The sequence below is a fragment of the Stenella coeruleoalba genome, assembly GCF_951394435.1.
Source record: "Stenella coeruleoalba genome assembly, chromosome: 10".
Taxonomy (NCBI): domain Eukaryota; kingdom Metazoa; phylum Chordata; class Mammalia; order Artiodactyla; family Delphinidae; genus Stenella; species Stenella coeruleoalba.
The window spans coordinates 8,419,768-8,447,403 of NC_137156.1; the positions used below are offsets into that span (position 1 = coordinate 8,419,768).

General features: G+C 40.9%; 1 protein-coding gene across 1 annotated transcript in view; it reads right to left on the minus strand.

The window, feature by feature from the left end:
- The window catches only part of NEDD9 (neural precursor cell expressed, developmentally down-regulated 9), a 295,481-nt gene that overhangs the window by 229,114 nt on the left and 38,731 nt on the right, over positions 1-27,636 (minus strand). The window contains exon 2 of the mRNA XM_079935496.1: positions 14,241-14,346. The gene's annotated coding sequence lies outside the window, so the exon portion shown is untranslated. The remainder of the gene's footprint in view (positions 1-14,240; positions 14,347-27,636) is intronic.

Consider the following 27,636-nt stretch of genomic DNA (forward strand, 5'->3'; position numbering starts at 1 on the left):
AAACAATCCAATTAAAAAAATGGGCAGAGGATACGATAGACATTTTTCCAAAGAAGATATACAGATGGCCAAAAGGTACATGAAAAGGTGATCAACATCACTAATCATTATGTAAATGCAAATCAGAACCACCGTGAGATATTACCTCACACCTGTCAGAATGGCTATTATCAAAAAGACAACAGATAACAGGGTTGGTGAGGACGTAGAGAAAAGGGAACTCTTGTGCACTGTTGGAGGGAACGTAAACTGGTACAGCCACTAAGGAAAACAGTATGGGGTTTCCTCAAAAAATTAAAAATAGAACTACCATATGATCCAGCAATTCCACTTCTGTGGGTATTTATCCACAGAAAATGAAAACACTGATTTGAGAAGATATATGCACCCCCATGGTCATTGTAGCATTGCTTACAATAGACAAGACATGAAAACAACCTAAGTGTCCACCAACAAATGAATGGGCGCTATTCCTGTGTGAGCTCAGGTACGGTTTCCTCTAATCATTTTGGGTGGTTCTTTCTCTAGCTTCAGGTAGTTTCCTCATACACATACACTGATGATTACTCAACTGATTCCTGACGGAGACCCTGCTGCAGATCTCCATGTTTTTCTCTCCATGCAGCTCTCCTCTTTTCAGGATTGTGTCCTGTGAACTCTATCTGTCTTGCTCTTCTGAGACCCTCAGCTCCATCTCCTCAACTCAAGGAGATCAGCAGGCTCCACCTGTGTTCCCTCTCCTAGTGACACAGCCTGCAAATGAAAGGCAGCAAGTTGGAGCAATTATAGGACTTATTTGTTTCTCATTAGGATCACTATCCTCTGTTACGTGATGTCCAGTGTCTTAAAAACTGTTGCTTCTTATATTTGTTCTTTTTTTTTCTCAAATAGGAGGAGAAATCCAGGCCCTGTTACCCCATCTTGACTGAAAACTGAATTTCTCCTTTTTTTTTTTAAAGCCATGGCTATATTGGTTTTTCTATTCCTTTACCAGAACTTAATCCTAACAATCACAGAAAATTATTAGCAACTTGATAAACAGAGAAATAGTAAACTAGAAAAATTTGAATAAATTCTTCAGAATGAAACACAGAGAAAAAAAAGAAATAGAAAATATGAAAAGTTATAAGAGACATAGGGATAGAATGAGAAACTGCAAAATACTTCTGTGTGCCAGTCCTTCCTACTGGGTTTAGTTTTCTTCCTACTGATGTACATCCTCTTGTAGTTATTTTCAATGATGGAAAGACCGTGAGTTATAAACTCTCTCAGGCTCAATTTGTTTGAAACAGTTTTTCTTTTAAATAAATTTATTTATTTTATTTACATGTTTTTGGATGCGTTGGGTCTTCGTTGCTGCACGCAGGCTTTCTCTAGTTGCGGTGAGTGGGGGCTACTCTTCGTTGCAGTGTGCGGGCTTCTCATTGCGGTGGCTTCTCTTGTGTGGAGCACAGGCTCTAGGCACGCGGGCTTCAGTAGTTGTGGCATGCAGGCTTCAGTAGTTGCGGCATGCGGGCTCTAGAGCGCAGGCTCAGTAGTCGTGGCACACGAGCTTAGTTGCTCTGCAGCATGTGGGATCTTCCCGGACCAGGGATCGAACCCTTGTCCCCTGCATTGGCAGGCGGATTCTCAACCACTGTGCCACCAGCAAAGCCCCTGTGTGAAATTGTCTTTATTTCACTTTTACTCTTGAATAATAATTTAGCTAGATAGGACCTTCCAGATTGACAACTATGTTCTCCCAATACTCTTTTGTTTCCTGGCCTCTAGTAATGCTAATGAGAATTTTGCTGTTAGTCTAATTATTGTTCCTTTGTAAGTAGTTTACTTTTCATTCTGACTGTTTTAAAAATTTTCTTTTGTCTTTAGTATCCTGCTGCTTGCTAGTGACCATGTCTCAGAACTTCCTTCATTTTTAAGACTAATATTCCATTATAAGTGTATATCACATTCTGTTGAACTTCTTAATAATTTTTGAACAAGGGTTCCTGCATTTCCATTTTGCACTTGCCCTGCAATTATGTAGTTAGTTCTGCTTTTATTCTATCACAGAAAACTTTTATCAAAAAGCTGTAAAAGAATATAGGAGGAGAAATTATTAGTGTGCCCTTCACAAAACTATTCCAATAGTCCAACAGAAAAATTACTCAGAAAGTTAAACCCTTCACAGATACACAGAGTACCCAGCCCTGGCTCCTGATTCTGAGGTGTTACCTCTCTGCAAGGAGGGCTTCCTTCTTCAAACCAATAGAATGTGAATCTTCCTCTCCCCTTGGAGAAACCTGTCCCCTACTCACTGGTAGCAGTTACGTCCTAGAATTCCCTTCCTACTCATTTCTATACCTCAACCAGCTCAATTCCTAGGACAACCACTTGCAGCAAAACATTTCTCAAGTTAAGCTAGACTCTCACTGGGAGGTAGGGGGCTTCCTGAAGACAGTCCAGGATAAATGTTGGCTCTACAAGTTCAGTGCTCTTTGAGATTTCCCTGGTAGTATAATGTGCAAATATGCCTTATTATTTCTGAGTCATCTCAGAAGTAACTCTTGTCTCAGAAGAGACATTAAGTTTCAGAAACATCACAATCAAGATCCATATTGAGGATAAGAAACATTTTTCTAATTACAGGAAACTGTGTTCAGACTGCTCCCCAAGGGGATGGCAATATACATTATGATGTACTGAAGTGACAGGTTGGCCTTTGTCTCCTTCCTAATTCCACAACTTGACCAGAGGCCCACAGCACATTAAAAATGAGCCCTAGCATATATAACTTTTTCAAATAACAGAACTATTTGTTTCTTGATGTCCTTCCCCTGGCCACATAAAAACCTGGATGAAGCTTTGACTTCTGGGCTCTTCTGTACCTTAGGCAGAACACATTTTTAAACAAAACAGACTGACGCTGCTTTTTGTACTAAAAAGCAAATCAGAATTAAAGTACTTTCCTAATTTAAAGCGATTCCCAAGGGTTGGAGGATCGGATACTGCAGGGTTATATGTGTGGTGGAGGGGTGCTGCTCATAACATGTGTTTCGGGTGAATGAGAGTACGTGAAATTTTGGATGACAAAATAATCCTTAGAGAAAAGTCTCTTAGGTAGCTGGAGTTCTAAGTATACATGAAAGAGGTCAGACCTCACAATAATAAAAATCAAGTTTGGCTTCATGATTTCAGCTAGTGCTTTTGATCCTGCAAGTATTTTAGAAGTAATCTGGTTCATATTGTCTGGACGTGGGCTGACCAGCACAGTGGCAACTAGTCACAGGTTGCTTCGGGACCCTTGAAATGTGCTGTGAGGGTAACATTCACACTTGATTTTGAAGATTTAGTATGAAAAAAGCACTTACATATCTCACCAGCCTTAAGAATGATAGCATTTTGTACAAATTGGGTTAAAGATATACTATTTAAATGAACTTTATTTGTTTCTTTCTACTTTTTTAATGGGGCTACAGACCACTTAGAATTGCTTTCGTGGCTCTGTCTCTATTAGACAGCACTGGTCCGGAACCCAGTTAGTTTTCGATACCAACCCATTTAGCTTTGGACCTTTGGTGTTCACAGACATGTTCTCATCCCAAAGACCCGTCACAGTTCGCACTCTTCTTAACTCTAATCTCAGAAGTGAGTCCTTTGCTGGTGAGTGGGCCCAGCCTACCCCCAGCAGACATACCTTGATCCCTCTACAAGTTATTTCCTACACAGACTTCGGGGAAAGGGGAAATCATTTTATTTCTTTGAAGAAAATACCCCCCTCCTCAATCCAAACTGACATTCCACACTGTGGGGTTTTTTAAGCTGAAATTTGGATCACAGCAAGGAGTTGAACTGTCAAATTTGGCAGGACGTTTCTTTCTAACACCAATGAGCCTGTCAACCGTACTATAAATAAATACATGATTTAAAGCCACGGATATCTTCCTCAGTGTCTTGGCCGGAGCAGCAGAGACTCATAAAGAGAAAGAGAAGACGTCAGCAAAAGCAGGATTTCACTAGACTTTATTCTAAAGAAGGCAGCTAATTCGTAGTGTGAGGAAGTGCACAGAAAACACTGTGCTCAGTGAATTCAGGTGAGACTTATTTAATAGATAGAAAATTGATTTTGCTGCTGGAAGCTAAAGGGCAGAGAGAAGGGAGACAGAGGGGAGAGAAGGAGGCATAAGAATATATGCCGTAGGATTTCATAACTTAAGAATGTTAAGAATATACTCCATGCGTTAATTTTTTATTTTCTAAATGAAAGGTTTTTCTATTTTGTACTTGGTTAATAAATAATAAGTGTAATTTTACAGTATTTTAAAATTCATTTGGTGTTGTATTGAGCAAAACATGTAGAACAGGATATATAGCTCATTCATTTTTATTGTAAATTTTATTTAATGAAGCTCATGTTGAACTTGTAATTGGAGCTCATAATTAATACATCCTGTGAGGAACAAAAAATTTGGATTCCCACCTTTCTATAACCCTATTGTTTAAACATTAAAATCTTATTTAGGATTTTTGTTTAAGTTTGATGTTTCTAAGAGGTTACTATTCTAATTTTTTTCCAAGCTGATTTAGAAACTTTTGATGCACCTTGAATTTTTTTTGAATTTTTCCTTGTGTGATATGAAATACCCTAATACCCCCTTAAAATGCAAGTGACGGGTAACACAACTAACATTTTCCTTGAAATCGCTTTATTGTAGTTACTTTATTGTGTCTGGGAGCAGTGATGGATTTTTCTGGATGTCATCCAAATGTCTTTACCGTGTTTAGCATTATAATAGGAGTCTCTCTTTTTTTTTCCACTATAATTTCAGCTCCTGAACGAACTCCAGAATACGTATGGTGCACTGTTTGACACTGCAATGAAGAACACTGGTTGCCTGCCTCCCAACCCCTCCTGAGGGTTAATACTAGGAATTATAATAAGTAAGTGAAATATGGAGCCCCTTTCCTGACCTCCCTCATGGCCTGCTTGAGACAGCCTGAGATAACTACTGAGAAAAAACTATATATATATTTATTGTAGTGCTTCTAAAGTTAATTGTGATAATGGTATTTCTCTGCTAGTTAAATTAACTACTTTATTTAGAACAAAAGCCCAGATGAAATCTTATTATTTCAATCTACCTAATGTTAACATTGAATCAGTATTACAGTCATGGTAGTTATTATTATTGCAATTAATCTCAGCTTTAATATCATATTTATATGTAGCTGAATCATAGATGAACTTATTATAGCTGTATGTGCCAAGAGCTGCTTACCGCTAATATCTTTCAATTTCTGTCTGAGGACTTTCTTTCTGGCCACTGGATCCTGATTGTTCCAACAATACAAAGGTTAAGCCAGAAGTGCCAGGGAATTAATACCCTCAGAAATGGCCCAAAACCAGTATCAAATGGGGAAGCTGAGGGATAAATGTCACAACTTTCTTACCCCTTCGTTAGTTTAACTTTGAAACATTTTCTGCTCCAGTACTCTATAAACTTTATCACTAGGGGATACTGTTAAAAATTCACATTCTGGGCTTCCCTGGTGGCGCAGTGGTTGAGAGTCCGCCTGCCGATGCAGGGGACACGGGTTCGTGCCCCGGTCCGGGAGGATCCCACATGCCGTGGAGCGGCTGGGCCCGTGAGCCATGGCCGCTGACCCTGCGCGTCCGGAGACTCTGCTCCGCGATGGGAGAGGCCGCAGCGGTGAGAGGCCCGCGTACCGCAAAAAAAAAAAAAAAAAAAAATTCCCATTCTGATTTAGTAGATTTGGGGTGGAGCTTGAGATAATAGTGATAATCCACTTTGAGTAGAAGTTTTACAGTCTCCCAGAATCCCCCAGAGGAATTAGGTTCCCTTTGCCTTCAATGGGAAGTTGTTCGATTACTCTCCTTTAGTTTTCTTCTCTTCCCTGTTTCTCACATCTTTATTCTCCTGCTAGTGTTCCCTACCTGCATGTGGATCCTTACCTCAGGGTCTGCTTCTGCAGGAACCCAAATCAATAATATATATACACATACAATACTTATCCATGCCCTGTTCTATCTATTTAGATCCTAACTATCTATCGATCTATCATCTATCATCTTGAACACAGCAACACAGTGCAGCTTCTTAAAGAATCCAGACAATTGAAGAGCTAGAAGAGAAAGGATAAAGAAATCCAGAAGACAGCAGAAAGAGTAAGCTGGTGATCAACAGCTAAAAAACTAACTTTGCCTCCTTTGTATGTAGCTGTCAAGAGGATGTGATATTTGGGAACTCTGGTTAAAGAGGAGACTGGGCGGTTAGTTCTGGCTGCACAGACAGCGCCTCTTGAGGAGTCCACAGAGGGACAGCAATTCTGCTAGGAAAGATGGGCGAGGACTTTTCACCTGAGTCTATTATTCAGGACATGCTGTTGGGAGGGTTGGCCATCGGGGTCATGGAAAGAAGGTAGGTCCAATGTTAATATTGGAAAGGAATGAAATCAGCATAAGCAGAGGGACACTGGCTGAGGTGGCAGGGGAGGCAATGCCACACTTCGTGCTTGTGGGTCAGCTCTGCAAAGGAGAGGAAGATTAGTGAATGGGCTTTGCAGATGTTCACCTGGGATTCTTTAGTGACTTTGTGCAGCTGATACAACGTGTGCTACTTATCTTGTGGGAGCAGGATTGAGAGCAAAGCTCTGGACTTCCTCAGCTCAGATCCCACCTCTGCCACTTCCTGGCTATGCCACCTTAGCAGTTCTTCAACCTCTTTAAGCATCAGTTTTCCCATCTATATAGTGGAGACATAATGCCTATCTCATAGCATTGTAACGAAAATCAAAGGAGATGTTGTGAATAAAGTACTTGTGTTAATAGTTAATAACCAGAGGATAAGAGAGTTGCCCTAATATTGCAAATATACCCAAGAATGCTGGGGAAATGGTGGGTGGTGGTTTTACCTGATTCAGGCATTGTGTACGCGCGCACATACACACACACACACACACACACACACACACGTACATGTTTAATATCATATTCGTAGAAAACCACTGGGGTGATAATGCCCTGATGGTGTCAGTCAGTCCCAGCTATGATAGCCGAAAAATCCTACTACTGCTCTTTGCTATGCATGAAATCACTCTGTGAAATCTCTCTTTGAGCAAAGCAAACACCTGTCCTTGGCGGAACGCAAAGGGAAACTTTGTTTAAAGCTCATGCTCCCCCTTCTTTTAAGTCTGTGATCCCTGCTAAGATAGTTCCTGCCAAGCCCACTTTTGGTTTCTGAGTCAGGCCATCCAAGTTCTCTCAGGGCACAGGCTCAGTCCTGACGGTGTCCTACTGTACCTGAGAGTCTGGGGGCTGAAAGAGAGGAAGAGTCACTTTGTTTTTACCACCAAGACGAACAGATCACACCCAGTGGTCGCACCATTTGCTGTGGCTTCTCTCCACGGTCCTGACAGGTTGATATTCTGGAAGGTCAAGGACGGGTCAGTTCTTAGGATTGTGCGGAAGAGAATCAGTCATTGTTATCACCATTTGATCCCAGCAGTTCTTTCGTCTCAGTCTTTTGAAAGCAACTTCCGCTCCTTAACCAGGTTCTGCCCCAGTCTCTTCGTGGGCCAAAGAAGGTGGTAGCTGATGGAAATCACAGATGTGGCCAAACCTCCCTGGCAGCAGTCTGCTCGGAGGTCACATGGCCTCCTTCCAGTAACAGGTGGCACTTGGCCTCTACTTTTCAAGAGAGTTTGAATCAAGAGACATTCAGGGTAAAACACTGTCACGTTGTTTTTAATTTTCTGTAAAGCTTGTTTTCTATAAGCTATTTGACAGCTGGCTTTTTGACATAAGCTTGTAGGAGTGTCGTAGGTCTCAGAAACAAAAGTCTCTGCTCTTTCAATAGTATGAGTTGCCCTTGTTTCAAATTTCAGGATGCCACATAATAGATATACCACACACACACACTTTGTCTCACACAGCCTTACACACACACGTGGAAGTGTGGAAGCAGTCAGAGAAGGAAGCATGAAGAATTTATTATAATTATGAGTAAAATAAGTAGAATCTTATTTATACTAGACTACTATTATGAAGGATAATCATCTGTTAGTTAATTAATATGCTGGACTTGAAAGTGGCTCTAACTTGTGCTGAAACATGAAATGTTTGTCCTCCCCCCTCCTCCTTTCCAACTGGGAATAATAAAAGATCCAAGATTCACACATACTTGAAACTCAAACACATTTTAAAAGAATCGACAGGCAGCAAATCTAATCTAAAATACTCACATTGAAACCACTGATCAGAGAAATCTAAGTGGCCCTAATTAACAAAGGGACTCAAGCATTCCCTGCTTGGGGGGAATAGCCCAAGTTCCAAATGCAGACTTGATGTTCATAGAGCATGCAAAGACACAGAGTTCAAACACAGAGACCATGGGATGTTGCCTAGAGCTCCACCGATGGCATCAGAAACACAAACATTACATCTGACAGGCGTGTGATATAACACAGCTGACCTATATGGAAGATTTTAGCGCTGCCCCTTATTCTCCCTTATGTAAAGGGGTTCAATAGGGTGACCACCTAGGGATACACACGTGCATTCATATTTGTAGCTCCCCTAGGAAAGAATCAGAGGCCAAGAGTGGGTGACCTGGACTCTTGTTTGGACTGGAGAGCACAGACAGCAGCTGCAGCCTGTCACTGAGATTGGCTGCTGACAGGAAAAAGCATTAACAATTTCATCAGATCTTATAGATCAGTAACAATGGAACACCCTTCCCCTAACTGGTGGCCACTGTGGTAGCTACAGTTGGTTTGATGGAAATCAGTATTTAAAAAAAATTTTAAATGTGGTAAAATACATGGAACATAAAATTTACCATCTTACTCATTTTTAAGTCTACAGTTCAGTAGCTTTAAGTACACTCATATTGTTGTGCAAGCAATCTGCAGAAATCTCTTCATTTGCAAAACTGAAACTCTGTACCCATTAAATAATAACTCCCCATTTCCTCTCTCCCCCAGCCCCTGGAAACCACCATTCTATTTTCTGTCTCTGAAGGTGACTACTCTAGGTATCTTACATAAGTGGAATCATATAGTATTTGTCCTTTTGTGATTGGCTTATTTAACTTAGCATAATGTCCTCAAGCTTCATCTATGTTATAGTATGTGTTAGAATTTCCTTCCTTGTAAAGGCTGAATAGTATTCCATTTATGCATATACCACATCTTGATTATCCACTGATCTGCCAATGAACACCTGGATTGCTTCTATCTTTTGGCTGTTGTGAATAATGCTGCTATAAACATTGGCCTATGAAATCAGCATTTTTAATTACAATGGTAAAAGGCTCAAATTCCATTTCATGACTAACTTACTGTCTGATCCTCAAGAAATGGTGTTTTGTAGCGAGTGTAAAATCACTCTATTTCAGGAAGCCCTTTTGGCCCATGATCCTCACTGATATGGCTGAGGGGTGTTAGGAAATCGGTGGGCACGGAGCAGAAATGAAGCTAATTGGTCTATAAATCTATCTCAGTTTTAATCTTCAGCTCCTTAGCACTAAATTTCATGGTTCCAGCAAGATGCACTGAATGAAAAATATTACTCAAGAGTTCTACCCTTGTTGATACAACAGTATTGGCTAATACTTGCAAAGTGCTTAAAATGTTCCAAACACCATTCTTAACTATTACACTATCAGTATCCCTGTTGTACAAATAGGAAATGAGTCAGAGAGTGCCAAAGCACCTGGCCCAGAGGTACACAGCTAGTCAGATATTTAAACCCCAGTAGTTTTGCTCCAGAATTCATGCCCTTTACCACCACACTACACTGTATCTCATTTTTTCACATATATGAATAGGTGTGTGTGTGTGTGTATGTCTATAATTGTTATTTTTTTGACAACCAGCAATGAAAGAAGTCCCCTTAGAACTCCAAAATGATAATTCTAGAAAATGGTGCAACAACATGTGATAGAAAATACTCTGGTTTTGTAACTGAACACAACTTTGAATCCTAGCTCTCCCATCAACTGTCTGATAACATTGACCAAGTGTTTTATCCTCTTGACTTTTGTTTCCTCACCCGGAAATGGGAGCAATATAATATCTACTTGGCTTAGTTGTCAACATTTAAGGAAATAATGTCTATAAAATAATTAGCTCCTGGTAGGTACTCAATAAATGCTAGTTCTCTTAACTTTTATGAGGCAAGAGAAGAATGTGATCTCAAAAAAGTGATATGTGTTTTCATAACAACCTGCACTGCATAAACACATTAATTTCCACTTTATTTTTCTATGCACAAGGTACTTAATTAGATGGCCTCTTCTCTCTTTTGCATTCTGCCAGAGTCTGTTCAGAAATACAAGAGACATGCTATGTTGGATACCTAACGGTAGGTCCTGATAAAAATCAACTCTGTATTTTCTTCAAGTGGGGAAGGAACTCCAAATGCCAGGATCAGGGGCACAGCTAATGGGCTGTACCTGTATCCTCCTTCCCTTTGCTCCAGAATACACGACTTTGAGCACTCATCATGAATCAGCCTTCATTGCCAGCACAGAAAGAACTGCCTCCCAGCCTTGACCCAAGGCCATAATTGTGTAATCATGTCTTCACAGCCTTATAATCAAATTCTTGCCTCTTCCTTTGATTTGATTTTTTTTTAATGGTGTAACAATTTGATTAGTAGAAAATGCTATAAAATCCACTATTTTATTGATAAAACAATACTCACATGGAAGCTAAGATATTATTTGTCCACTTAGCTCAGTTGATTCAAGAATGATCATACTTGGTAGGATAGTGCTGCACAAGGAAAGATTTCTTCAAATTGCCCCAAGACGCTTTGCTTTGAAGACATGCAGTGAAGCACTAAGGGGACCAACGAGATGCACATACATCCAGGCCTGCCCCTCTCAAACGAAGACTTTCCAGACAGCAGAGAAGGAGTTTCTTCATAGAGATTGAAAGATAGCGTATGTCCCCATGTGGACATACTTGCATCTTTACACATGTATATGAAACAAATATATGTCTCATGTAGTTTCTCACTATCTCTATTATTTTAGAGCAGTTTAAGGTTCACAGCAAAACTGAGAGGAAGATATGGAGGTATCCCCTGTAACCCACATGTACTCAGACTCCCCCACTATCAGCCTCCTCCACCAGAGAGCTACATTTGTTACTGCTGATGAAGTTACACTGACACATCATTATCACCCAAAGACCAAGGTTTGCATTAGGGTTCACCTTTGGTGTCGTACATTCTTTGGGTTTGAACAACTGTATGATGACGTGAATGTATAATGTCTAATGACAATGGAAGTGTGGGTTGTCTTTCCTCATCGCTCTCTCTTGTTTATTGCCTGAGATGAAAGGTTGAAAGGCCAGTATCCAGTTAAGCTGTATGGAGGGGCTGGTGCTTTCCTGAATGGAAGAACTAACTGGAAAAACGACCATTTTCCAGGGTTGGATCATCATTTCTGACGTTTAAGATGTGGCCACCAGCTCTGTTTTTGTGTGCTGTGGTAGTTCATGATTTCTGATGTCTTTTCTCGAACAAGTAGGTCCCTCCTTGGGAGTGAGTAGAATGTCTCCTGCCAACACTTAAGTCAGATCACGTTTTTCCCTTAGGCCAACTCTGCTTACAACTGTTCTTGAACTCTTCAGTTATTGCTATAAAGCACTCCTCACAAATTTTAAAGGGTAATCACTGAGCATTTGCATTTTTTAAGTTCTCGGAACCACTTTTCTTAGTTATCTGCACTGTCTGCTATTAGGTCATATTCTCATTGCTGAGATGAAACCAAGCATGAGATAGGGTAGTGACTGGTTCAGAGGTTAAGGTGAATTTTGGTTCAAGGTGAGAATTCACAGGCTTTGGTCCATTGAGCCATGTTTCCCATGCTTACCTATCTGTGAAACAGCAGCTATGAGTTGAAACTCTGAGAAACATTCTCAGTAAAGTGGAAGATTTTGAAAGAACCAACCTCCCCCTTCCCCCTCTTCTTTTGATATAGCATCTGTCACACTCCTCGTAGCATCTGTCACCTGTCCTCCTTGGCTTGAATACCTTGTGACGGAGTGCTCGCTGCCTCACAAGCAACTCATCTCAGATCCAAGTATCTCTTCTTGACAAAAGGTGTTCCTTCTTTAGGTAGAACCCTGTGTCCCTAAGAGTCTGCTTCTTGGTCCTTGAAACTTGGCCAGCATTTTGGGACAAAGAGTTTAAGAAATAATTTTTAAAAGGGAAACGGTTGCACGCCTGAGTAGCTAGATCATTGCATTTGAAGTTCATGAGCCTTATTTATATAATTGATAAATCAGGTTAGTTCTCTGTTTCTCGGGGTATCATCTCTTTTCTTTTGACCTCTGTCATTTTCTCCTATTTTCTGCCTGGTGTCTTCCTTCTCTTGTAGATGTTTCTGTCTTTTTCTCTCTCAGGTTTATATTTCTCCCTGTGGTGTTTTTCTATTTTTCTCTTTTTTGCTTCTTTTCCTTTTCCCCTATTTGCCTTTTCTGTCAATTTTAATGAATATTTATTAGATACCTATTTCAGACTAAGGAGTGCGCTAAGTGCGTAAGGAAATATAGGGAAAGCCTTTGCCCTTCAAGAAAATAAGCTCTTCTGTAGAATCTGGTATCTCTCCTTTAATTAACCACAATAAAAAACAGTTATTTTTCCTGGCTTTGTCTTTTGTTCCTCATAGTTAACTGGAAAAAAAGGCAAATTGAACATGTTCTATTTCTTATTGGAAGGAACAAAAAGATAATCTAAGTGGGCTTATTTTTTGTACCTTTATGTGACACTAAATTAATTTTTTCACTTTTTACATCAATGGGACTTGGTTGAAAAACATGTTTTTTCTTCATCCCCGCATTACTCCCTTTTCTTTGACATGAGAAAAATGTTAGGAATAAGGCTCAAGTGCTCTGGAGACTCTATTGGTTTTTCTATGTTATCAGTAAGCAACGGCATATGGTTGGCTTATATTCAACACCAGTCGGTTTTTCACAGAGTGAATTGGATGAATCCAGTAGTCCTCAACTTGAGCCTGCATCAGAATCACCTAGAAGGCCAGTTAAAGCACCCATTTCTGGGTCCTACACACCAGAGTTTCTGATTCAGCAAGTCTGGGGTGGGGCCTGAGATCTGTTTCTCTAACAAGTTCTGGAGTGCTGCTACAGGTCTGGGGACTGCATTTTGAGAACCACTGTATTCAACTGAACTTCGAAGAGTAAAGAGACAGTTTTGCTAGTAGGGGATCGGTGGCAGGTCTATTCACCTATGCTCATTTTTAGGGTTCAGAACAGTGGAACTTAAAATAAACCTTTAAATAAAAATATTATTTAATACACTGTTCTTATATAAATGTTTTTCTGTGAGTGAAGAAAAGGATCTTCTCCAGAGTCTCAGAACTTCAGCCTGGCACAGATCCAGAAGGCAGGAGGAGCCTTCCTCGGACGCTACTTAGTGTTTGCACGCTTCTCTCCAACTGTGCCACGCACTGCTAGCCAGTTTTAGGTCAACCTTGCTATACTGTTTTTCTAAGCAAAGGAGCAAAAACATGAGCATGATTCAGGTTATAAACTGTTGATTTTAAGGACCTCCTGCTCTCACGGTTTTGGTAACTTAAAGAAATCTAATCTCCGTAAACTACCCTGCTGTGACTTTCCCTGATATCATGTTTGTTTGAGCTTTGGATTCAACAGTAAGATCATGATTTAAAAGAAAAGAAACAGCAACCTTAAAAGTCAGGTTTCTTCTAGACCCAGGCTGTAGACAGGCCAGCTGTTGTGGGCGTGGACATCCGTCCCTGTACACACGTGTGTGGTGTGTGCACATCCTTGCAAAGGGCAGGTGTGTGTGGGAAGAGTGGAGAGCTCTGGCACTACCCAACTCAGGAAACATACAAATACTTCATCATTTAACATCCCTGAGGGTCAGGACGATGGCTGGGCTCGGTGACACAGGAAAGAATTTTAGAATTTAAAAACTCCTACAAATCATAGTTAAATGTTATTTAATAAATTTAAGCTTCCAAGAAAACATTTCTATTAACTTGCTGATTTCCTGTCCATCCCAGTAATAGCAAACTTATTGCAGTGGTTCTCAAATGAGAACCTTTTTGATTTTCCAAGACAAACTGTAAGTTGTTACACTACTTCCCATCTGAACCATAAAAAACTTCACTGTGAGTATTGAGAATATTTCACTTACAAATGTTATACTATCTTTTTTTTTTTTTTAATGTATTCAGCAGACTTACCTTCAGACCCCAGTTTAGTGGTGCAGAGAACACTTCATTTCGATTCATTTAGTCTTGTCTGTAGGTACGTTGGTAGAACTGGAGAGATTCTGACACATACACTTGCCTGGGAGAGAGGAGATTTTAAATGTTACAACCAAAGAACAGCAGGATGGGATGTCCGAACTCTATTCCAAAGTACCCTGGTAATTTTCTCAAGATGCGAATACCACAGCAGATCACTTCGTCCATTGTCTTCTTTGGTTTTTCAAAGAACCTCAGTTTCTGGGACAAGGACAGAGACCCTGGAGACAATCTAACTAGCCAGGAAGGTAATTCCTTGTTCCAGAACCAGGCTATCCCAGAATAAAGTAAGTCTTGTTCTCTTCGATGACGCTTCGTAATCTGTGCATCGAGTCATGAATAAATATCTGAACTTGCCAAATTCTGAGCACCTCAGATCTGATTTCAAAAATTACGAATGCACAGAGCTTACCCTGAAATATTCTGGGGTAACATATGAGGTAAGGCTCAGGCAACGGGATCTTTTAAAAGTTGATTCTAGTGGTTTGGGAACCACTCTGATATGGGAACACAGAGGGGAGAGCCACTGATTTTCCAGGGGGCAGGAGAAAACAAGGGCTGGGAAGACTTCACAGAGAAGGTGACATTTAAGCTGGGCTTAGAAGCATGAATATGATTTCAACAAATGCATGAGGCTTTTCTAGGTAGAGGGTAAACCACAGTAGGTCCTGGGCGGTGTAAGAATCCACAGCATGTTTGGGGAAGCAGGGCAGCATGTAGTAATCACGAGGGGCTACATCAGAGGATGTATGGGGATGGAGCAGGAAAGAAGGGAGGGTGGGAAACGTAGCCTGGGGGCCAAGGACACACTCTCTTGAGTGTTATGTAAGATATTTGAATTTTGGTGCAGGCAGTGGACAATCATCAACAATTTTTATTTTAAGGAATGCTTTTTTAAATTAATTAATTAATTCTTTTTTTTTTTTTCTTTTGCGGTACGCGGGCCTCTCACTGTTGCGGCCTCTCCCGTTGCTGAGCACAGGCTCCGGATGCGCAGGCTCAGCGGCCATGGCTCACGGGCCCAGCCGCTCCGCGGCATGTGGGATCTTCCCGGACCGGGGCACGAACCCGTGTCCCCTGCATCGGCAGGTGGACTCTCAACCACTGCGCCACCAGGGAAGCCCAATTAATTCTTTTTTAAGGAATGATTTTTTTAAAAAGAATCTGTATTCTAGAAACGTAATTTGTGAAATAGCATGGAAGAAAAAGTGTAGTCAAAAGAAATGGAAAACAGAGTCTTCGTTAGGGAGGCTATCCAATAGACCAGATAGAAATAGTCAGGGTCTGATTTTAAAAAGTGGCAGCGAGAATAAGCGATGGATTTGAGACACACTTGTAGGAAGAGTTTATGTGCCTAAGTAAGAAGGAAGAAATGAAGATGGTTTCCATTTTCCTGACACAGTGGATGAAGTAAGAGGTAATACTTTTGACCAAGCTAAGAAGTAAGAAGAGGAATCCAGTTGGTAACTGTTCAGTTGGAGATGCCAGGGTAAGGATGCCCAGTAGTAAGGTACCAGTGGGGCTGAGGTTCAGGCAAGAAGTCTAGGGTGGGGACACAGGTCTGGAAGTACTCAGTGACTATGTGACATCATAGGAGGGGCCCCAGGAGAGTCTGGAGTGAGGGATGAGAAACTGACAGTGGTGAGACCCTGGAACCGCCAGTCTTTAAAAGGTAGGCAGAGGGAGAGGAACTAATATAGAGATGGAGGAGGAAAGAGTTATCAGAGAAGATGGGGAAAAAAACCAAAATAACTTCAAAAATGGACAACTAAGGGAGTCAAGGGAGAAAAGTTGCAGAAAGAAGGAAGGGATCAACAAGAAAATTGACTTGATCTCCTTAACGGGTCATTAAAGAATCTGCAAGAACAGTCTAGCTCTAGCTCAGCTAAGGAAGTGGTGGCTTCCAGTGTTGCAGGATGGGTGAGATTTAAGTGAGTAGGGAAGTGAATGGAACTTTCCAATGGGAAAGACAGTCAAGGTGTAGAATTGGAAGGAGTCGGGTCCCAGAGGAGCGGGTAGAGGAATGGAGATGGCTACAGGGGGATGATTATACCTATTTAAATGTGCAGAGACTTCCCTGGTGGTGCAGTGGTTAAGAATCCTCCTGCCAATGCAGGGGACACAGGTTTGTGCCCTTGTCCAGAAGGATCCCACATGCCGCAGAGCAACTAAGCCAGTGTGCCACAGCTACTGAGCCTGTGCTCTAGAGCCCACAAGCCACAACTACGGACCCCGAGTGCCACAACTACTGAAGCCTGTGCACCTCAGGCCTGTGCTCCACAACAAAGAGAAGCCACCGCAATGAGAAGCCTGCGCACAGCAACGAAGAGTAGCCCCCTCTTACCATAACTAGAGAAAGCCCGAGCACAGCAACGAAGACCCAATGCAGCCAAAAATAAAAATAAAATAAAATTTATTTTAAAAATGTGCATAGGACGAGAAAGGAGATTAAAATACACAAAATGGATGACGGCAGCAATGTTAAGGAACTGGCTGGGTTATGGGAGATATTTTCTCTTTCTTAATTTTTCTATGTTGTTGTTTTACATATTTTTGCAGTTCTTTTACCTCACTTTTATATCGGAAGATGAACTTTATTTTTAAGAGCCATCTGAAGGAACAGCCTTAGAAAAGACTAGACACCTCTTCTAAGATAGGAAGAAAGATGGTAAGAATATCTGTAGCTATAGATGACTTGGGAAGCAGAGGGAAGGGAATTTAGGAAGTTCATCCCAGATGGTCTTTGTGACGCTTGTCCCGCTTTCTAAGTGGAATTAATGACTCTTCCCCTACTCTCCCTTTACCCTATACACCTATGCATTAATTCACCTACATGGTTTGACTGCCCTTACTTGTTTTCCTGTCTATTTATCTCCCTCTACCCAGCTATAAGCCCCTCCAGGGTAGAGATCACAACTTATTTGTCTTTATGTTCCAAAAACTTAGCATAATTCCTGCCTCATAGCAGGTACCCAATGAATTCTTCTTTTTTTTTTTTTTTTTTTTTTTTTTTTTAACCGGTACGCGGGCCTCTCACTGTTGTGGCCTCTCCCGTTGCGGAGCACAGGCTCCGGACGCGCAGGCTCAGCGGCCATGGCTCACGGGTCCAGCCGCTCCGCGGCATGTGGGATCTTCCCGGACCGGGGCACGCACCCGCGTCCCCTGCATCGGCTGGCGGACTCTCAACCACTGTGCCACCAGGGAAGACCCCCAATGAATTCTTATTGAAAATACTCCCTTTTCTTAAGAACTTGGATCACCCCCTGAGAGTAAAGGGGGTAAGAATCGGGTGAGAACTTAAGAAAAGAAGTTACGTTCAGAAACAACTGTGCTGGAGAAGGGCAGAGTGACTGGCGAAGGATCCGTGTAAGGATCCTTGGGAAAAAATCTGCTCTAGAGGAGACAGGGGTGTTTTATCACATTAGTTTAAGGGCAGCATTAGCAGCAATAAGGTAATGATGCAGGCACTACCTTGTAAGAGCAAAAGTCCTAGTTGAGGCTTTCAGAGACATTTGATAGTTACCAAGAAGCCTCCTAAGACTTCCTCTCACATGCTGGTGAGTGCGGAGCCCTGAAGTCAGGACATCCACAGCCCCCCTCATCCTAAGAGGCACTCTTCAGTGTGTCAAGGAACGTGATGCGTGTGCTGTGACCGCCCCCTCTCAGTCACTGGGCACAGGAACAATCAGAACTCCCCCTCCGCTGGGAGAAGGTCACAGTCCAAGAAGACAGGTAAACCCGAAGTTGAAAGCCCACACAGCTCTCAAGGATGCCAACTGGCTTTGCCGTGTCGGGTGAGTTCTCACATTCCCTCGGCCAAGTCTCCTGTTTTGTAACGAGTTCAGTCAAGGGTTTTACTGGAGTAGACAAGCATGAAATGAATTTTCCAGAGAAGTTTCCGAAGTGGGGGAAAGTTCATGGCTCGAAAGCACCGGTGGGTAATGAAACGAGACCGTGAACTTCTGTTTTTCTTTATAAAAAAGAAAAAAGAGAGTTTTCCAGGTTTGAAAATCTGAATCTAAAACTTGTGCTGTGTCCTCAGCTCTCAGCCCACCTTATTCTCTAGCCCTGGTGTTGCGAGCTTATTTTATGCTGTTTCAGAGCTGCCCAAGTGGGTGACCTGGTCCCACTGAGCACCAGGATATTGGGTGGAAGACATGCAGGCTAGACTCCCTTTGCCAGAGACCTCTGCTTTGTGACCCCTCGGTCACAGCTACCCAAAGGAACTCACTGAGAGCAAACCTACTGAAGGCTGCTTGCCTTAACCAGCTGGTAATCCCTCATTATAAGTCTTTATTAGACGGTTGTTTATTATTATTAGGAACTCATCTTTCACTCACCTAAAACCAAATGCTAGTTTTAAGGATGAAGAAGCAAAACTAAAACCAATCTGGCCATCACTCTCAGCTTTGGGCATTACCTACTCAGCCCTTGTCTTTGATATACAATCAAATACAAATGAATGTTAGGCTCCCAGACTTAGGAGAAAAAAATAAAATAAAGTAGAAATACAGCTTTTATAAAACAAACAAACGAAAATGCTTTGATTCATCCTAGTCTACCACCCATCCAATCTGCTGGTTCTCAAACCTGGTTTCACTGTCTGACCTTGAGTAAGTTATTTAATAAGTTTCTGGAACTCAATTATCTCTAAATTGGAATAATAATACCTATTTGGAAGGGTGGTTGTGAGAATTAAGTAAAGTATAGAGCATGTAACCCTTGATAAATGTCTATTTCCGTTACCTTCAAACTGCCTCTTGGAATTACTCCTATATCTCCATTAAAATTGCCATATGATCCAGCAATCCCACTCCTGGGCATATATCCAGACAAAACTATAATCCAAAAGATATATACACCCCTATGTTCATAGCAGCAGTATTTACAATAGCCGAGACATGGAAACAACCTAAATGCCCATTGACAGATGAATGGATAAAGATAATGTGCTGTACATATATGTATATACACACACACACATATACATACAGTGGAATATTACTCAGCCATGAAAAAGAATGAAATAATACAATTTGTAGCAACATGGATGGGCCTAGAGATGATCATACTAAGTGAAGTAAGTCAGAAAGAGAAAGACAAATACCATACTTATCTGTGGAATCTAAAATATGACACAAATGAACATATCTACAAAATAGAAACAGACTCACAGATTATAGAGAACAGACTTGTAGGTTGCCAAGGGGGAGGGGGTGTGGGGAGGGAAGGATTGGGAGTTTGAGATTAGCACATGCAAACTAGTTGAATAGGATGGATAAACAACAAGGTCCTACTGTTTAGCACAGGGAACTATATTCAATATCCTGTGATAAACCATAACGGAAAAGAATAGGAAAAAGAATATATATATGTATAACTGAATCACTTTGCTGTACAGGAGAAATTAACACAACATTGTAAATCAACTATACTTCAATAAAATAAAAATAAAATAAAATAACCATCATCAGAGTGCAGATCTTTAATTTATTACGTTTTACAACCTTATTGCAGAAATGGCATCATGATAAGACCTCGAGCTTACCTCCTTGCAACCCACCTTGCCTTATGCCATCAATCCTTTCCCTTCCTAAAACATCACTTCCTTCGTGTCGCCCTTGCTTGAGGTTTTCTCCAGCTTCTCACTGCCTTCTCACCCTGCAGCCTGGAGTTTAAAACCCACAGCCGCTTCACGCCATCATTTCCTATGACTATTCTAAATGTTTCCATTTCAATCAGGGTACCCTTTAAAACTTTCTCCTAGGGATAGGGAATTCTAACTTATTTTTTCTACCTTTTTTATTTTGTTTTTGTGCATGTGTCTCTCTTCACACTTTCTCCTCACTGCTCACATCTGTCTCTATCAAAATCCACTGCATTCAACAAGATTTAGCGGAAGTCCAGCTCAGTCCGTAGAGTAATTCCTGCTTCTCCAGTCCACACCGACCTTTAGCCTCTTGCTGAACTCTGACTGCCTTGATAGTCCTCATCATGGTTTCACGCTTTCCACAGCGGAGGCACGCGCAGAACATGGAAATCCCAAGCACACGCAGGTAAATACTGACCGTCATTTTCTTGAGTGCACAGCCCAAGAGACCGAGCTAAGTGGTTAAACTAACTCAGGAGTGGCCCCTCTTCGGCAAACTCTGCCTTCCTTTCCTTGCCCTTCCTTCTTCCCTTTTTCTTCTTTTCTTCCAGTAAAAAAGTATTTTATATTAACTCTTTTATCCTGATCTGCAACATCTTATATTTAATTTACCAATTTTTCCCTATGTTTTAGAGGTAATTCTTTGACATTTTCAAGAGTGTTAAATGTAATATCTTCACCTGACCTTCAGCGTTTCAGGCATTGTTTCAAGTCGGGATTTAGAATTGCTGAATTGTATGTTTGAAGTAACACACCTGTTAGTTGAAATTTTGTTTTATTTTTTACTTTAGAATTATACACAAATTTTTTTTGATGATACAGTGTGTCACAAAACACAGATGGTTTAGCATCCATTTATATTATGAGCTCATAGCATTACATCAGTGTTTCATAGATACAAGTTCATATCCCGAGGTATTGTTGCAATGAGTTCCATATCAGCATCTTTATTTTGTAATTCTTGAGAAGAAGAAGAGTTAGTATCACATAGTCTTGGGATCAATGTATTTGAAATAAAAATGTTAATTTTGTAGCATTTTCAGAATTCCAATGATTGAAAATCATGTACAAGCAACACTAACCCTTCCACAGCTTTGCTCACATTCTAAATTCAGATAAAATGAAATGCACAAAACAGACAGAAAATAGAAAAAATTAAATTTTGCTAGTGAAACTCTGATAGCTCTCATAACTTAATCTTTGAGTTTTTGCCATCGTTAAGGGATATACTGCTGAAAAGCTAAGACTTAAAAGCTTCGGATCTCCCTCTAATCTATTAAAGTTCCATATCCTCTTTGAACAGAAGTTGCAAATGAAACATGTTCCTTACTCTAATGCTCAGATACTTTACAAGGAGTAGACTGGCAAACAATCAAGGACAACCAAATGGCTTGAATAATCTAAAAACTGATTTATTCACTCAACAAATACTTATTGAACATCTATTGTGGACAGTCATTGTTCTAGACAGCAGTGATGCAGGTATGAATAAGACAGAGCAAGTCCTTACTCTTATGGAGCTCACATTCTTGTGGGAGATGAATGACAGCAAATGAGAAAACAAGCCTATAATTACAACCTGTAGTAAGGGCTTTAATAGGAATGAACTGGGTGTGCTGCTGGGAGAGCACTTCCTTTGAACAGTCATCAGGGAGGTTTGATCTAAGGGGCTAACAGTAACGTATAAATTGAGACAAATAAGAAGGTGCCAGATAAGCAAAGGGATAGAGGGAGAGCATCTCGGCATATTGAAGGAGCAAGAAGACAGCCAACATGGCTGGGAGAGAGGAAGTGAGGTAGAAAAATGGTTTAAGGTGACAAGCAGTTAGGTAGGGGCCAAGTTAACTGGAGTCTTGCAAACTGGGGAACAGAGGTGCATTTTATTCTAAGTGCTTTTGGAAGGGAAATACCTGGTTGGTTTAAAGCATGGAAATGACATGCTCTGATTTATATTTTTAAAAAATCTCTCTGGTTGCTGGGTGGAAGTGGATTGTTCGTGGCAGAGAAGCAGAAGTAGGGAGACATTCAGAGGCAACTGCAGTCATCAAAGTGATGATCATGGTTTGGATTAGCATGATAGCAATGAAGATAAGGCGAGGTGGATGGATTTGAGATCTATTTTGAAGATGAAGCTACCAGACTCACTGATGGATTAGGAAAAAAAAAAAGAAAAATCAAGGCTTGAACTCCCGAGTGGGTAGTGAGGCCATTATCGAAGACTGGGAGGACTGGGAAGGAGCAGGATGGAGGGTAGGAGAAAATTAACTATATTTGCCATACCTCTTAGTGAGCCAAATGGAGGTAATGAATACAAAATTGGATATCCAAGTCTGGAGCTCAGAGGAGAGTTCAGGAATGAATGAGAACCTGGGAGTCATGGCATATCAATGACATCTCAAGCCTTGGGATAGGAAGGATTATTTCCCTAGAAAGACAATGCAGGTAGAGAAAAGGGCCTGGAACTCTGCCCTGGGAGCCCTCCAACATATTAGAGACTAAGCTGAAAAGGAGGCTTCATCAGTGAAGATACAAAGAACTGCCAGAGAGGTATGAGGAAAACCAGGTAAATACAGACTAAGAGACATGAGAGGTTCCAGTAAAGGAAGTGGTCAGCTGTGGTAAAAGATACTGAGGGACTGGGTCAGAGAAGGACCTTGAAAAGAGTCTTGGATTTGGCAACATGGAAGTTTTCTGGGATGTGGACAAGAATATCTTAGGAAAATCCGCAGGGGTGAGGAAGTGGATACAGAAACCATAGATGACTCTGTTGAGAATTTTGCTACAAAAGGGAGAAGACAAAAAGGCAGAAGCTGGAAGAGGATGTGGGGTTAAAGGACGTTTTTGTTTGTATGTTTTGCATTGTTTTGTTTTAAGATGAGAGCCAGACAAGTGATTAGTATTCCAGAGGGAATGATCTAGAAGGGCTGCAAGCCTGCTGATGCAGGAAGGAGGGCACTTACAGGAGTGAAGCCAGCCCTCAGTGGCGGAGCTAATTATACTACCCAAGTGAAAGCAGACACTGCCACACCTAGGAAATGTTCAGGTCTCAAACGTGTATTCTAAGACAAATCTTTTGCCTTCTGTAATAAAAATATAAAGTCTGAGTAAAAGTGTTGCAATTTGTTTTCTATAATTCCTAAAATCACAGAGCAGGGATATAAAGAAGCATCTTTAACACTCGTATTCACACCTATCTACCTTCTATTTTTGTTTCTTCCACTTATTATTTGTAGCAGCTTTTAATCAGACAAGAATCCAAAACTTGCTAAAGTGTTTTCAAAGCTTCCTCCAGCTTAAAGGTGGAAACACATTCCCCAGACCCCAGACCCCCTGCCACCTTGGGAAATGTCAGAAAATAAAAGGACTTTATTTTCTCAAATGAAATGGCTCTAAGTTTAGAGAGCAATTAAATATGAACTTAGCTGAGGAAACAAACAAAAAAGAAAAAGTGAATAAAATGCAAGGCAGAAGGAGTACAGTTTTAGAAAAATTATTGAAAAACTTTGACAAATTAATAGTGTACTTTTAAATCATGATTCCACCATATAAATAAGAGTGAGACCTGAATCTGGAAAAATCCCATTGAGCCATCAGGACAATATACAAAAGGAAATGTGTTGTCTGGGGACTAAAGGGTGCACAGAAAATTGTACGTTTATGGTGCCGCTTGGATACAGTGAATATGAAACTTGGCACTTTCTTTAAGTGTAATTAGGAGCTTGGGATGGATTCAAAGATTAGACACTGCTACCAAAAAATAAAGGGATAAACAGTCACACTAAGTCTCCATTTCCATCTCTGATCTCTCTCCAACCTTCCACCACGGCCAGAATATCCCTGTTCTCAATCTTATGATCTGAACCCCATTTTCTAACCTACGATATATGTTCCCACCAGTTCCTAAAGACCAGTGCTTGGGGTAAGGGTGGTGGGCTAGACAGATACAAATTTTAAAGACAGCTTCAAATTTTTAATTTCATATTTTCATTTGAGGAAGCAACACCATTGCTTTTTCCTTCATGAAATCTTTCCCAATCTTTCCAGCAGGAAGTAATCTCTCTCTTCCCTAAACTCCCACAGCACCATATCTGTGCCACTTTTCACGTGTTCTCATGTATATATGGTTATTTTTAGTTATTTTCAGTTCACCCTATTGGGTAAACCCTGGATGGAAGGGTTCAGGCTTTCCGATCTTAATATTTCTGATGGCACTTAACACAATGCCTCGTATTTGGTAAGTATTGAATAAATATTTAAATATTGGCTGAAAAGTTTTACGAGATTTTTATGACATGAAGGTGCCTGATTCAGGGTAAAACTACAGTGTGTTTGGATCGGAAGATTGCTGTTCAGCTCTTTACTACCAGATCCATCGCTCTGCACGACCTCGGGGCACTGCTGGCACTGAGCTCTGTGTGAGTGGAGGCCCCAGATCTTTGTAACAAAGTGTCCCCTTTTCCTACTGAGGCCTTTCATCGCTACAGGGTTACATCCTTCACTGCACACCCTCAAGGTATGAGGAGGGCAGCATAACAGAATGAGTAAAAGCATGGACTCTGGTGCCAGACAGCTTGGGTTCCGTAGCCCCCCATTCAGACCTCCCTTCAAGAGAGAGGGGCAGAGCCCCCAGTGGCTTCTTTGGATCCCCTGCAGCACTGGTGGCAGACCACACTTCTCTTAGACTCCTCCCAGCCGTGACTGAGCAACAGGAGGCTATGAAACTCCACCATTCATGCTGCCTGAGGGAATCTCCCACTTTGACCCAGGGACTCCCCATCCATCAGTCTGTCTGAGGCTTTCCCAGACCTGCACAGGAGTCTGAGGCTCTCGCTACCCAGTCCTTCCTTCCTTCTTGCCTTTCACAAATATCACACCTGCATCTCAGTCTGAAGCCTGTCCCTGCCCACTCCTCCTGCCTCTTCCTTCTTTATCTGTCATAGATGTTTGTCCCAGTAAGCCTCATCTGTGTCTACTCTCACCCTGGTATTTGTTCTCAGAGAACCTATAAGGGTACAAGTTCAAATCTTGGCTCTTTTATTTTATAACCTCAAGATGTAACTTCAGGCAAATAATTAATTTTTTTTTTGCCTCTGTTTCCTCACTTGCAAAAACAGGAAAAGAATAGCACTAACTTCATACAGCTGTTGTGAAAATTAAATTAATTCCTGTGTGCAAAGCACTTTGGACAGTGCTCAGAGACCAAGCCTTCTGCAAGTGTTCGCTATGATGAATTTTTCAGTGCCCACGGCTGAATAGGCCTTCAATCAATGTGTGATGAATGTTAAATTCCTGTTGGAAGTAAACATCACTACTATTTCAATTATCAGTGGAAAGTATTTCTGACTCTGTTATGTGAATAACTTAATTCTCCACTCCTCCTGGTAGGTATTGCTGTGTTCTTAATCTCCAGATTGATCTGTGGAATAGTATTCTGAAATGATTCTAGGATAATTTCCTGAGTCCCTAAGCATTCCATTATTATTTTTTTAAAAATTAAAATAAATTATGTTAGTTAAATGCTTTGCTCCTGCCTGTATTCACTTGTTCTTCCTAACTCTTTGGTGAAAAAGAAGAACGACCCTCGTCCTGCTTATGACAGTTAGGAAAAGTACGACTCTACTCCTTCTTCTTTTCTCTAGACTAAACATTCCCAGTTCTCCCAATGCTTTCTTTTTGATCTTCATTTCCAAACTATTTATCACTTGTGCTCTCTTTCCTTGAAAGTTCTCCAGAGTTCCAAATAGTTGAGCCATGCACTGAAGAAACTTCTCCAAGGAGGTTTAAGTGATTGCAAATAGAAGAAATAAGAACTTTGCTTGTCTTCCCCAAAAATCCTGTGGTTAATAAAATCCAAGGAAGACAGTTTCTTTCTTTAATTTATAACTTCACTTTATTGGGGGGAAAGCAGTAGATTAATAAGGAATTAAGTGGAAGCAATTGGTTTTGCATCTGGACCTAGTTACTATAAAAGAAATTCAGTATGAAGAGTTTCTATTTTTAATTAGAATAAAATGCATTTGTTTATCATTGTTAAAAAGCTAATTTGAAAGGCTTAATATTAATTAGTTCACATATGATTTGCTGGTAACCACATAACTAAGAAAAAATTTCAGGGATCAGAACTTAAAAGGCGCTCTAAAGTTCTGTCAAAAATAAACAAGCAAAACAAAACAAAACACCAATTAAAACTAGAATTTTGTTTCCTAATACATCTTTTTTGGCAGTTCAACGACTTTACAGTGCCAAAGTCAAATCCTTGATTAGAATGTTTGTTTTGAATCCTATTTTTAAATAAGCACTACCTTTTGTATCCCTTACTAGTCCTTACGAATCAGGCCTGTTTTTACTTCCTCTCCGTTTGCTGAAAATGAACGTGAAGCACAGTTTCCATGGCCCCCTGCTTCTGATCTGGAGTATCCATGAGCAGAATAACCGCAGACAGTCTGTGCAGACTCGATCAGTAGTCTCAGCTTCATATGTTGGTGTTTGTGACGGGCAGCCCAGGCCACCAGCCACCAGGCTCACAGTACAATGCCCGGCACTGGGCCATCACACCAATCAGTGGAAACAGGTGGGGAAGCTTGTAATGCACCTATAGCGTGGAGAAGAGGATGGGTTTTCTGAGAAAGAGCCTGTAGGCATTTCCCCCTTTTTTAACATCAGGATTATCCAGAGATACCAACAGACTAAGCTCAGTCCGCCATGCTTTATTCAGATTCAAAAGCTTGGCCTCATCTGTAAATAAAATAAGTGGGAGACAACCACTCAAAGAGGGAAATCAGAGATTTAGAACACCTTGGGATGTGGCAACAACAAGAGTGTAGCAGGGGACAGGAAGGCGACAAGACAATGAGTCTTAAGCTTCCCTAAAACTAACAAGAGCTGTGCTTTTAAAAGCTTGTCATCTGAAACCAACACGGGGTTGAGAGAGAAAATTAGTGCATTCTGAGGCCCTTGCCTTAAAAATAAATGAAAAGTCCACGTGCTTAAAAAAGACAACAACAGATACTAAAACTAAAATAAAATTGAATTACAAATTACTTAAACTCTCCCACCACGAATCGCCCAGCTGTCCCAGATTTTTCTCATCAAAGGAGGTTCTGTAATACAATCAACAGATCAGAGATGTAAACATGGAAGAAAAGAATAAGATCTCCTTGGTTACGTGTATGCCCATTAGTCCAACATGGTTTCATGTATTTAAAAATCATGCTGAAGTCACTTTGGAATGTCTACAACGAATCATTTTTCCCAGTTAGGAATTTTTCCCAGTAAGAATGGGAATAAGAATAGAAAACAACAGAAAGTAGAAATAGAAAACAATAGAAACAGAAACAATAGAAACAAAACAAACAGAAAGTAGAATAGAAAACAACAAAAAGTCATCAGTAAGGTAGCCCAAGAGTCATAGGATTTTATGAGATGCTATTAAACCAGCGAACGATTTTCCATCCATTCCTTCCATATAATGGACTAGACGCCAACTCTGGTCATTGCTCTTTCCATCATCCTTCTCCCTCCTTTCTGGAAATGCACACAAGTCAAATTCAGGGGTGTGGCTGGTGTAAGTCCTCTGGGCTGAGAATGAGGACCCCTGGAGCCTGGACCTACCAACTGATACGAGCTGTGTGATGCTGGACCTCAGATTCTTCAGAAGTCAAGAGGAAGAGTTAGACCAGATGG